Source organism: Heterocephalus glaber, unplaced genomic scaffold (assembly GCF_053883595.1).
Source record: "Heterocephalus glaber isolate CG9 unplaced genomic scaffold, H.glaber_assembly_v1.0 deba00001545, whole genome shotgun sequence".
Lineage (NCBI taxonomy): Eukaryota > Metazoa > Chordata > Mammalia > Rodentia > Bathyergidae > Heterocephalus > Heterocephalus glaber.
In genome coordinates this window covers 1,694,224-1,708,358 of record NW_028258338.1, presented here as the reverse complement: position 1 = coordinate 1,708,358, position 14,135 = coordinate 1,694,224, and the positions used below count along the sequence as shown (strand labels likewise).

Sequence of the window (14,135 nt, the reverse complement as noted above, 5' to 3'; positions counted from 1 at the left end):
GCCGGTGTGGTGGCATACACCCATAATTCCAGCCATCTGGGAGGCTGAAATAGGAGGACACAAAGATCCAGGCAGCCTGAGCAACTTAGCAAGACTCTGTCTCAAAATAAAATTAAAAAACTAAAAAGGGCTAAGGAAGTGGCTCGGTGTTCCCTAGGTTCAATACCTAGTACTGCCCAAAAGAAAGAAAGACAGGAACCTTCCTACAAACTCTATCAGTGAGTAAACCAAATAAATGAGAGTAAACAAAATTTCTCTACCCAGTAGATGAAAACAAAATGACAGCAGTCAATTGCCACCACTGTGCAACTCCAATGAATTCATGGATTTTTACAAATCTAAGAAATCACAACACAATGAATGTTGTGAATGAACACATTATCCCTGCTGATGTTCACCAAAAAGAATTAACCTGGATTTAATAAGCTTCTGGATCCAGCTATCCATTTGTAGGAACACTGATCTAGGAACTACACTTTGAGAAACACTGCCAAAGAATTTCAAACTGCTTCCAGCTGAAGGCAGTACTGAGCAGTACAGAAGAGTAGAGTCGTATTTTACTCACAAAAGAGGAGGGCCCAGGAAAATAGAATAGTTAATACTCTATGACAACCATTGATCTATGCCAGATGTTCCCTGATTATCAGTTTTAGTATAACCTGAGAACTAAGAACTGCAAAATCTAGGAACCCCCTCCCCCTTTTTACAGAATCAGAAACTCGGGTGGGGCTCAGTGATCAGTTTCAACAAGCCCTCTAGGTGATTCTGATGTTCCCTAAAGTTTCAGAACCACTGTTCTAAGCCTTACATGACTTAAGTCACCTAAACTTATCCAAAACCCTATGAGGTAAGTAACATCATTATTTTAAAGATTAAGAACTGTGGCACAAAGAGGTTAAATACTTTGTACAAGGTGACACAGCTGGTGGCTGTTAAGAAAACAGATAGAACTTGACTTGAGGGAGTCTGGCTCCAGAGTCCACATTCTTAGTTACTGTGCTGAAAAGTCTTTCCACTTATAACAATTTAACTAGCAGAATGTAGTAAAAAAGAATAGTGGAAGGGAAGCTGAAACAGGACTTGGGCCCAGGAGTTTGAGGCCAGTCAGCTTTGTTACATAGCAAGACTCTCCCAAAAAATAGGAGGGTTAAAAAAAAAAGCAAAGACCAAGTGAGACAGATGCTTCACTATAAAACAGACATATAACAAAATTAATGTAGCAAATAATGTAATTATTAATCTTTTAAAATTGTTCAAAACAGGGCCGGGGATTTAGCTAAGTGGTTCTGGCGCCTGCCTCACAAGCGCAAGGTCCTGAGTTCGATCCCCGGTACCAAAAAAAATAAAAATCAAAAAACACAAAATTGTTCAAAACATAAGCAACCACTAAATGCAACATATTCAAGCATCTTTAATTAAAAGGACTTAAAACCTGAATTGTGCTAAAGGTGGTGCATAAATTCATGGCAGTATATTCAGACACACCAATCTCTCAAATCTAAATTAGGACATTCCAGAATAATTTGTCTTCCCTAGTATTAGTCCCTTCTAGTCACCATTTAACAACTATTGAAAAGGAAAAACTTTCAACACTTAAAATTACACAACCCGAATCTCAGGGTTGAAGAATTTTTGACATTATCTAGTTCAATTAGCAATCCAAAATTAATCAGATCTATAATATCAATCTCCATTTAATGATGCTTTCATAAAAGCAAAAACAAATCCCAAGTCACAGTCTAAGATCAATCTTTACCGTACCACTGTAATTTTAAAAGCTGAACGATTAAGAACTTTTTAAAGGCTCTAAAAGGACAATTCTTGAGATAACAGCTCAAACCAAACCTTCAGTTTTTTAGCCACAGAGGGCCACTCCTTCACTATGTGAAAGCATTTGTATAACCAGAGAACCAAGCTAGTCAACAAGCACTTCAAGTTTCAGCAACTCAACCCTTACGACACATCAAATGAAGAGCCTCCCAAAAAATCTTAACAGCTGAATTATCCCCAACATTAACATATATAAACATCTGATAACCAGTCGCTGAGGAAACTCAGACAGCAATACAAGAAAACATCAAAAGTCCAAGTGCTTGTAAATGTCTATCTTACAGATAGTGAGATCACTGTAAAGCAGCCTAATATGGTTACACCTACACAACAGACTTCAACAACTTAATCTTATTCCAGGAAAGGTACAGGTAACATGAAATATGAATATTTTCGAAGTAACCAAGTTTGACATTTTTATAATACTTTGAGTTTGTAAATGAAACACATAACAAAAGGAAAAAAACCTTTAGTGTCAGAAAAAACTTAAGAATTGTGGAAAACTACAGTAATAAAAACAAGTGTGGTACCTACACAAAAGCAGAAATGTTGCATAATGGAAAAGAAGATGCAGAAACCACCTCAAGCACCTTCAGCCAACTGATTTTTTTTTTTTGAGGAATGAGGGATCGAACTCAGGATCTTGTGCTCGCCAGGCAGGCGCTGTGGCACCGCTGAGCTAAATCCCCGGCCCCCAGCCATCTCATTTTTTACATATGCTCAAGAAAAGATAGCCACTTTTTTTTGGTGGTACCGGGGATCGAACTCAAGACCATATGCTTTGGAGGCAGGCACAGTGCTACTGAGATAAATCCCCAGCCCTCGAAAAGATAGCCTCTTTAACAAATAATGCTGGGAAAACTGGTTATCCATGTACAGAATCTAGATCCCTATCTCTTAAATTGTACAAATCAAAAATCAATCAAAGACCTCGAAAGAAAAACAGATACCATGGGCTGGGGATTTAGCTCAGTGGTTCCACTGCTTGCCTTGCAAGCACAAGGTCCCAAGATCAATCCCCAGTACCAAAAAAAAGAAAAAAAAAAAACAGAAAAAGAAAAAGAAAAACAGATACTCTGAATCTTCTGGAAGATAAAATAGGTAAAACTCTTGAAGACACAGATACAGGCAAGGACTTCCTGAACAGAACTCCAACTGTACTAACAAGAATCAATAAATGGTATTAAAGCAAATTTTAAAATTTCTGCACAGCCAACACCTGCAGAGTAAAGAGATAACCTACAGAATAAGAAAAAAAAATTTTTGCCAGATACACCTTGGACAAAGGACTAACACCTAGATTATATAAAGAACTCAAAAAAATATTAAACACTCCCCCAAATATAAGACCCAATCAAAAAGTGGGCAACTAAAATGAACAGACACTTCTCAGAAGTAGTACAAAGGCCAATAAGCACATGAAAAATGTTCCACATCTTTGGCCATTAGAGATATGCAAATCAAAACAACACTCAGATTCCATTTTGTCCCAGTAAGAATGTCTATTATATCAAGGACTCAAAAAACAGCAAATGCTGGCAAGGTTCTGGGGAAAAAAGGAACCTTTCTACATTGTTGGTAGGGATGTAAACTAGTACAAACACTATGGAAATCAGCATGTAGATTCTCCCAAAAATTAAAAATAGCAATTCCATTTGACCCAGTTGTACCTCTTCTGAGTAGCTTCCTGATGGTTAATGATATCATATTACAGTGATGTATGCACAACCATATTTATAGCAGCACAGTCACAATAGCTGAATTATGGAAGCTAATTATATACCCATCAACAAAAAATAAAGAAATTTTTGGTACATATACACAATGGTGTACTGCTGCTCAGCCATAATGGATAAATCTGAGTCATTTGTAAGAAAATGGTTCTTGATACCATAATACTAGGTGAAATAAATTAACTAGACACAGGTTAAATATTGCATGATTTCTCTGAGAAGCCCAATATATAAACAATTTAAAGAGCAAATTAAAGTTAAGAAACAGGCAGGTAGATTCTGTAGAGGTGGGAAGGGTATCTGGGGAAGAGGGATGTGAGGTGGTACAGGAGGAGGCAAGGAAAGGGGAATAAAAATGATCAAGATGTAATATATGTACATATCAACTCCCCAAGATGAATGTAATTATTATGCATGGCAAACATACTAGTAAGGTTTTTTGAACTGTGGAAACATTCAACTATCGTAATGTTTACTGTGTACAAAGTTCTGTACGAGTACTCCACAGTTATCTTGATTTCAAAACCTCAGATTTAGGTTTAAGTGACCTTGTTTAAATTTTTTTACTGCAGAAAACTCAGTAAATGCTATTCATTATATCCAATGTGCTCAAAATTGCTTTTGTTGAAAGCATGAGCTACCTGTAATTCCCAAAAAATGTCTTTACTTTTTTTTTTTGTAGTACTGGGGATCAAACTTGGGACCTTGCCCTTGCGAGGCAGGTGGCAGAACCACTGAGCTAAATTCCCAGGCCACTTTTTCGTTTTTTGAGAGAGGGTCTCATGTGGTCCAGGGTGGCCTTCAACTACATAGCCCAGGCTGGCCTCAAACTCGAAATGATCCTCCCTGCCTCAAGTCTCCCGAGCGGTGGGATTACAGGTATGCACCCCCGTGCCCAGCCATCTCTTTAATATTTAGTTCTCAAGTACTGATTGATTTCTTCATTAATGAACATATAACTGAAAGGCCTAAACTCATGATCCATAGCACTGGTAATTGACAATATTTCATCCAAAAACCTAAAATTTTTCATTCATGATTGACTTCTCCCCTTTAACTCAAAATTACTTTTACTTTAAAGATAAGAACAAGTGGCTCTGCTCTGCTCCCATTTGTGCCTAAATCAAAGGCTAGCTGGAACCTATGAGTTCTATTTCTATTCTCTAGTTTTGACCACGGAAGAACACAAGGGTAGGGTCCCAGAATGGCTAATACTGCATAAGGAAACAAATGAACAGTTTAACTTTGTGCTGGAAGGAATATCATTCTTAGATGAAATAAAATGAAGACTAACAGGAAAAGTACAATTGTGTGTGACACCTGAAAATCAGATTTAAGTGGAAGATTTCAAAAATTGTTTCAGCATTGAAGAACTAGGTGAGAAGTTATGGGTCAGAGCATTGGGGATATCAACATCAAAGTAATAAAAAAAATTAAAGTATAGCATAAAAATTACAAAATCAGTTAAGGCTATTGAAATCATACACAAAAAACCCAAAAGGTACAATCAGGACATTACCTAGGAAACATTAGCCTCTTCTACCAAGAGACCCACTTTTCATGTAGAACAGGAAGCGAAGCCAACACATAGAAGTGAAGTCAAGTATCAAATCAGACTTTGCCAGAGAAAAAGGAGTCCTTATTAGTTACTTTAGGATAGTGACTAGGTCAGCAGTATCAACTCCAACTAGGATACAGAAGTTCCATTATAATGGGTTCTCAGGGGTCTTTAACAAGAATGGGTTAGACATCACTACTGGATCATAATCCCCAAATATAGGGGGAAACTCTACAGAACAATTTCTTCAACAAATAAAGTAGAAGAACAACTGATAAAGGAGAAACTACAGATTAAAACAGATTTTAAGAGCTTCATCAAACCTTTTTAATAAATGGACTTTCTCTGGATCCTGAGACAAACTGTAAATAAAGCTGAGAAAACTGGGGAAATTTGAACACTTGTTTCATATTTTCTACTTAATAAAAATTTTTTCAGTTATACAATGATTTTGAGATTATCTTGAAGGAGTTCTTGTTATTCAGAAATACCAATATTCTACATATAAAAATAACACAAGGATTTATCTCCAAGTTATATAGTGGGGTAGTGAGTAGAAATACAGATGAAAGAGAATGGCTGCACATTGACAAATGTTAAAAGCTAGTAATAGTTATGTGAAATGATCATTATACTTTTCAGTTTTATATATCTGAAATTTTTCATAACTTTTAAAAAGAATTGGTTAGACATAATAGTTTTGTCTAGAAAATATTTTATTTTTTGAGTGATGCTTAATTAAAAGGCACATACAGATAGCATGCATTTAAACAGTTCCCTTTAATTCAGTAATGAGTACCACTTAAATGTAAGAATCAACTAGTGCCACATCAAATCCAGGCAATGGAAGAAACCAAAGTAACTCAATCTGATAATGGAAATGCCCCCACCATCTCCTTTTCAGGAAGTAAAATACAAGTACTACCAACAAAAATCTACAAAAACTAACCTAAAATCACAGCCAACCATACTCATCCTGGTGGGAAAGCCCAACACTGCTCCAATAGGTTCCTGAACCTCCCCAACCAAGTTGGTCTGTTTGCTGGTTCCTCTGGAGCACTAACCCACTCAGGTCAGGCTAATGGAGAACCTACAAAAAAGGTGTGTGGGGGAGAGAAAGATACACATTTATTAGGGTGTGGGAAAATTAACCATTATATCAATGTTCTAATATAATGTTATTATTTCTGAAGCAACAGCCCTCACATTGTATTTGTTTTAAGATCTGCTTTGAGCAGTAACTGAAGAATCAGAAACCAACAGCTATAACAGTTCTAATCTGACAATCAACACTCTTGAAAACTCAACTGTTTTCGACCCAAATGAAATTTACGAGACAATTTACATGCTTTTTGGCCACACTGGGAGACAAATGATAAACATCCTTGGAAACTCAGGTTGAACTTTGCCTTTGAACCTTATACAAAGTTTGTATTTGATATCTCCACTCCTATCTTCTCAGAAATCTACCTAGAATAAATTAAATCTGTTGGGCCACGTCTATATTACTATCATTCCCAGATTTATTCTAATGCTGAATGAATGACAAGTTAAACTGAGGGTTACTTAATTTGCGATCATTGTTAACCCAGTGTAAAAGGCACAAAGGCAAAATCTCAAAGTAATCTCCTCTCCTCAAAAAGAAAAAGGGGTGAATTCATTTACTTCCAAAACACTTCAAACTAAAGCAAATCCTTAAGCTTTAAACTACAGTCCACACACAATTACTGGATAATTACCCATTGTAAACTTTCAACAGTTGTATACTTTTCACAACCATATTTCTATTTCAATACCCATCATCTAACCAAAGTAATTAATATTGGTCTAATGAAAACATTAACAGTAAGGAAAACTATCTCCAAATCAAATATTCTTCTAGTTAATTAAGTACACTGGAAAATATAAAATGGCAAAAGCACAACAGGAGGTAGTGTACTAAAAAAAAAAAAAAGGCAGTGATTCCCTTTGGAAAAGCAGCTTGGTATCCCAAGCAACCTTTCTAACATCTTTCAGGAATCATCCTGCTCAGATAAAAAATTCCAAACAGCAAATCCCCACACTGAGGGGCCAAATAAATGAGGCAGGGGGAAAATAGCACGAACACTTATAAACTCGTTGGCAAAGTTCTCTTTACCACTGTAAAATGTATGGCACCGAATTTCAAGTCTTTTGTAGGGTGAATGACAGGACAGACTGCCTTTGAAGGAATGAACAAGCAAGTGATGAGGCATCCCTTCCAAAAGATACACCTGGGGTGTGGTTCTTGACAGGATTATTATTATGGCTAGTGGTCATTCCAGGAGAGGCATTGCACTGAAATTCTTAGGCTAGAAAGAAACAATGGGAATTGTCACGAACCACTTCAGGTAAAGTGGCTGAAAATGAGGGGAAAAATATAAAAATGATACATCTGGCCTAGAAATATATAACACTTAAGAGTTTTACACCAAGAAAAAAGCCACGGCAATTTATTGCACATCTACCATGAGCCAGGCACTTTACATATTGTGGATGTAAATTCCACAACTAATTCCAGCAACAACCCTTTAAGTACTACCATCACTATCCCCATTATATAATTGAACTGAATTTGAAAAGTAATTTGCCCAAGGTCACTAAGTTTAATGTGAACCCAAAGCACATACTGTACAATATTTCCACCATACCAGCCTGCCTCACATGAATGAGAAATACAGTATTGGCATCTCTTCAATTCATGCAACATTAGAGCCCCAAGAAACCAATACTGAACATATAACTTACAAAGGAAACAAATGATAGGGAATTAATTGCCTATAGTAATGATGGTATGGAGAGGAAATAAAGCAGGACACAATCTATCAATGATATGTTTAACACACGGAGGGTGGAAAATATAGTGGAGCCTGATGCCAGTCTAGGAGATTCAGCTCCTAGAAAAAGAGCATTTGAAACGGAGGAAGGAAATCCAAGAACTAAGAAATGAGAAGCAGGTTAAGAGGTGGTTAGCAGCAAAAATAGATGTCTATGGACCTAGAGGCTACTACAGAAAAAGAGCTAGGCAGGGAAAAGGGGCGGGTCCCGGACTTGCAAAGGAAATGAGGGAGGGACAGAAGACAAAAAGTTAGCTTACTGGGGGGGGGGGGGTAATGGTGTGAGGAAGGGAAGGCTTCCACTGAACAAGAAAGCCACAAGGAGACTCCCATATCCAAAGACCGACCCTACGGATCCATTCATTGTTACACCTAAGAGTGGTCTAGCAGCATACAGAATTGAAGAATTCAGTATCCTGTGCCCGAATAAGGGTCATACAAAGCATGCGGACCTGAGGAAATGGAAGGCTACTACGACTCCATCCACAAAGATGGGAGTAAATTTAAGAAACGGAATGGGCTCTATTCAACGTCTGCGCCAGAGACCAATAGAAGAGGAAGACGAGACAGGCCAGAGGACTCAGGCCAAGCTCTGAACTAAAAGAAATAGGGAGTGGGTGACAGGGAAAAGCTATGACTTTCCCCCTTAAATATGAGTCTCGACTATCCACGTAGATGAGGAAAGATTTGACAGGGCTACAGAATTTGGGTCAGACTCCATACCCTGACCCCTAAACCTTAGCTCCAAAGCCATGAGAGTCGAGAAGCTGACCCCATCTTAACTCCCGAAAAACTAGGGTCATCGCAAGGCAGAGGTAAGGAGGCCGGCCCACAAAAATGGTAGGGGGAGGGGACCGGTCGTCGTTAGTTGGCCCTCTCTCTCCTACCACTCAATCTAACCCTCAATCGCACTACCCAATGAACTCAGGACTCCCCTCGCATACTTCCCAACTCGTCCACTGTGGCGGCAACGACAGCGAAGACGTTGACCAATTGCTGGGGCAAAGGCAGGCCGCACACGCTGCTGAGGCCCGGGAAATGGTGTCGCCTCAACCTAGAAATGGGATGGTCTTCCTCTCAGGTAGTTTTTTGGGACCTCGGCGCTTCACCATTCGTCACTTCCTTAATGTCCTGTACCTGAGGCGTCACAAACGCGGATAGCCAACACCTCAGCCCCGGGTCCTAGCTGGACAGACATCAGCCTCCGCCGCCATCTTAACAGCAGGCCGACCGACCCTAGTCACTGTCCCCCCTCCACCCCGAGCTACCTCAGCCACCACCAATGGATCCCACGAGGATATATGCCAGCTCCCGCGAGAACTCACCAACTAAGAACAGCACCAGCCAAAAAGGCTGCCGCCGCCTTCGCGGCTGCTGCAGTGAATCGCCGAACCGCTGCCGCCGGCACACAATCCCTCGAGAACCTCTACCGGACGGAGAAAGCCCGAGCCCAGCCCTTCCTAGAACCCCCCCTCCCACCACAGTCGAAGTCACTTCAGCTTCGCTCTCACCCTACGCGTAGCAAAAAGCAAATGACGCACCACCTCACAAACCATCAAGGGGCGGAGGCAATCTGCTGCCGCCGGCTTTCGCATGCGTTGTGAGAACTATCGCGATACTACGTTTCCCTTCAGTGAGACCTTCGAAATTCACTGCAAGATGCAGTCCGCGCCTCGCCTTTAGGAAACGAGATCTCGCGAGGCCTGTCGCATGCCCCTGAATAGGAGAGAGGTGGGGCCTCATGAAAATGACTGGGAGTTTTTCGCGGAAAGGGAGGAAGCTCCGGTCCTGCAGGCATCTCGCCTACCACGAGGTTTCCGACCCACTGCGGAGCTGGCTGCTAAACCTCGCGATGACACAGCTCAGCGCCAAATCTCGGCCATGTCCTGAAAACTGCCTCCGCCCCCGATCTAGGTGTCTAGAGCCTGCCAAGTGCTTGAGAAAAATTTAAAAGTCAACCCGTTTATTCTCACGCTTCCGGGCAGGGCTGTACCAATTAGTCAAACTCCATTCTGGAAGGGGAGCAAAGTGTTCCCCATTGTTACCTGGACTAACACAGAAAAGATGTTCAATCTCACAATAAGGATGCAAATGCAAATGCAAACAATGACATAACATTTTTTGCACATTAGGTCAGAAAAAAATTTAAAAGACCTATAATATCCAGACTCCTTCCCTAGCCGCACTGCAGGCTAGCCTGAATCCATCTTAATTTAACTAAAGGCTCTAATCTTTACTTCTCGCTCCAAAGCCACCAATTTTTAACTACTGAAGCTTTACCTTGACATAACCAAAAAGACCCAATAAAGTGGTTTTCTCCAAACAAAGAAGACTGCCCTTAAAGGCAAATTCAAGCGGGGGGTGGGGTAGGTGGTGAGTGCTTAAAGCTTTTAATATGGCAGTTTTTCCAAGTCTAGCCAACAACGTATCTCCAAACCCTAGGATACAATCTGGCTCTATTTGGGGGCTTTTCCATTCTAAAGCATTGCTCTGTCCGTTCTAATTTAAATATTACTCCCTTTGACTACATTTTAACAGCGTGTAGTACAAATACTCTCATATATATTTTAAAATATTTTTTCGGTTATTCTTAGCCATTTTTCCCCCAGATGAACTTTAGAATCAATATTAAGTTCCAAAAACTTGGTTGAAATTGTATAAATCAATGTAGAAAAAAATGAACATCACTACAAAATTGAGCCTTCTTATCCAGAATCATGGTACCTCTTCTCCATTTATGCAAACGCTTTTATTATATTCTTCAATAAAGTTTTATAGTTTACTTCCAGGTATTTTTATTCGTTTTTCTTGCTATCGCAAGTGGGGTTTTTTATCATTAAATTTACAAAACGCTAATTGCTCGTAGAAAGGAAGACTATTGATATTCACTTTTGTAATCAAATAAAAAGATGTACAATGTACTCGAAATTAATTACGAAAATGCAAATGAAAACAATGACATACGAGTTTTTCCTTTAAATTTGCTAAAATTACAAAGATTGATAAGAATTCATGTTGGCACAACTGTGGAAAAATAGGCATTCTCGCACAACATCGGTGAGTGTAAATTAGTATAGCCTTATGGGAAACCAATTTGAAAAAAGTCTATCAAAATTCAAAATGCAAATACTTTGACCCAACATTCTTCTAATAATTTCTCCTACAGAAATACTCATACATGTGCATGAAACATACACAAACCCATTCATCACTGCATGGCTTGCAATAACCCCCTCCCACCAAGAGAGAACCAAGCTAATGTACATCAATTAGGAAATGGTTAAATAAACTGTAGTACAATAATACAATGCAGCTTTTTTAGAAACTGGGATAAATTTGGATTCCTTAACATAAGAAGATCTACAAGATATGGTTAAAATTGTAAAAAGCAATTAGCCAAAATGAATGTGTATAGTACCATTTAGATAGCAAAACATATATATATATATATATGCATTATATATGATATATGTGTGGTGTGTAGTCTAGTAGTTACCCGCGAAGCCTGCTTGCCTGCCCCTCGCCTTCCCTCTCCTTTGAGGCCACCTTCCTCAAACCCGTGAGAGAAATACCGAAGGCCCGGCCTCTACTCTCTCTGTAGGGCTACTTGGTCATGGCTAATGCTGGTACCTCGCATCTCCACAGTCGGCCGCTCTCTCGACGCGTTGCCGGCCGCTGTCCCACTGTCCCGGAAGATGCGGCTAGGTCTCGGTGGCGCTGGCCAAGGCCTTGGGGGAGGGGAGAGAAGGCGGGGTTCAGGGAGGGTTGGGGCGGCCGCTCGGTCCCTTCAGCAGCCTTTCCCCCAGGCTTCCCAAGGCCGCCACTTCCGAGCCTCCGAGCAGGGTCCCGTGGGAACTGTCCCCCCGACACACACACCAGAGGGGAAGACGGCTGCCTGAACTGAGCCCGCCCCCAAGCCCGAGCCTGAACGCTCACCTTGGCCGAAATGGCTCCGCGGAGCTGGCAAGAGCTTGCGGGGTCTGTGACCCTGTTTCAGCTCTGCTCCCCTTGCTCGCCTTCAGTAGAAAGCCTTCCCTGGCGACTCCGCTCACACTTGATTTGAGGCTCCACCCACCGCACCGAAAGCCCCGCCTCTGACCCTTGGGCGGGCGCTCAATCTGTGCTGAAGCAGGTCCCCTTCGAGGAACCGCGCCTGAAGATCATAGGTTCACTAAGGAACTGGTATTTGAGTCACAGTGGAAGCCGCTGAAGGGGACATGATTTAATGAAAAACCAAAGACTTCTCCAGCTGCCTTGAAAAATGGGGGGACCGGAGCAATAGGGCAAGTCAAGACACTGTAGAGGGGAGGAGACTAGGGGGTTCCCCACCTCCGTGCAAACCCTTAAAACACTTTAAGCACATACTAAGCCCTCGAACATTCTTTCTTTTTCTCCTTGGCATTGTTTAGTGTGACTGTGCGATTTGCAAGGAAACAATACTGAAATTGTATTCGTAAATTCGTAGAAATAAAAAGGATCTGGTGAGAGTCACCATTAACCACACTTTATCTGGGAGTACAGGATGGGTTGGAAGGTGAGAGGATTGGATGGTTTTGATTTCAACTCTAGGCTAAGATTTAGGTTTTCAATAAAAAATACTTGTTAATTTGTTTTTTAAAGTATAACAAATAACCAGAAAATAGAGAAAATAAAACTGTAATTATGCCCTTTGGTTTTAATTCCAACCTTATAGAACAGTGGTTCATGTCTTGAACTGAGAATCTGCTGAATGGATCCATCTCCCCCACATATACTTACAGATTAAATTTTGTATGAAATCTCAGGAGATGCACAGAGGACCCTTAGAGATAGATTGTCTTGTTGACTATTACAATGTTATTTTTAATGAATGAATATTACTTCATTGAAAGGAAAACTATTTATTAGATCTTTTTTTATTACCAGAAATACAGACATGGCTTCTGACACAGCAGCCATGGAAGAGCAGTACACATGGCTCAGTATTACCCCACAGCTGTGCAGATGGTAATCAAGAGTAAGTACCCCAAGTGCATGTAGTACGTGATCTGAGAGGTACTTTGTCCCTTAGGAGCAGCAGGCAGTGGAGTTGCTCAAAGGCTACAAGAACTGGGTGCAAATTCATCAAGAAAATGGAAACACAACCACAGCCAGAGGAAACAAGTTGCTGAGCAAAGTCCTGGCTGCCTTGAAGAAAGCAGCTGCCAAGAAGGACTGAGCTCCCACTCCCCTCTTTACATAATAAATTCTTTACAGAAAAGAAAAAAAATACAGACATGATCTTTGAAACAAGTAATTGTTTGCATATTTCTGGTTTTCACAAGGAGAAATTTGTGGACATTGAGTAGCTAGCTAGTGGCAACCCTCCCCAAAACATTGAACAAGGTCTCTAGAAGAGTTGTAATAATAGACAGTTCCACCAGAAATATATGAAAATTCCAATTTATTCCAATATTTACATAACCTTATCCATATTACTATTACATTTTTGAAAAGTTTTTTCAGTTTAATAAACTCTTCGATTCTAATTCCATATTCTCACAGCATCCGTCTTAATTCTAATAGTTCTTGCTCTCCTAGTTCTAATCATTACCTTCCTCTTGTTAATTCCTAGGCCCCTTAAAATCTAGTCTCCACATCTAATTCTAAAATCTCACATACCCCACAGCACTAATTTACATTTCAATCTGCAGCAGTCCCCAGTCCTCTTGCTAAATTCGTTCCTCCAGTACTATAATTCTAACCAGTAAGACCACCCTATACACACAGATATTTTAATTTTTATTATTGTAGAATATTAAGAAAATATATATGAAGGAATAAAGAAAATATCAAAAGAAAAAATGTATAATCCCACTAACCAGAGGGGATAATTAAAGTTTCGGTTTTATGTGCTCTCTTCCTTTTCTATACATTTTACATATATTTTAAAAGTATTACCATAGCATGTTATTGTCTTAGTAACCTAATGAATATTTGTCATGTCACTGTATATTTGTCTATAACATTTTAATGGCAACATGAAGCATTCCTTTCTTTTTCTAAATATTATTTTATTGGTACATTTTAGGTATACAATATAATGACATTCATCATTGGAAATTTGCACCTTTACATAATCTCTCTTGGTTCTTATTTTTCCCCCTTCCCCTGCCCTCCCTTCAACCCCTCCATCCCTCC

The 14,135-nt window shown here is 39.9% G+C and overlaps 1 protein-coding gene across 18 annotated transcripts in view; it reads right to left on the bottom strand.

Moving 5' to 3' along the window:
• Huwe1 (HECT, UBA and WWE domain containing E3 ubiquitin protein ligase 1) overlaps window positions 1–12,064 on the bottom strand; it is a 146,166-nt gene extending 134,102 nt beyond the window's left edge. For 11 of the 18 annotated variants that reach the window (XM_013068752.3, XM_013068758.3, XM_013068760.3 and 8 more), the window contains exons 1-3: window positions 11,913–12,064; window positions 11,607–11,704; window positions 6,071–6,211 (exon numbers count right to left, since the gene is read on the bottom strand). The gene's annotated coding sequence lies outside the window, so the exon portion shown is untranslated. The other 7 variants (XM_013068756.3, XM_013068754.3, XM_087189644.1 and 4 more) reach the window with 7 other exon arrangements.
• Window positions 12,065–14,135: the final 2,071 nt, after the last annotated feature.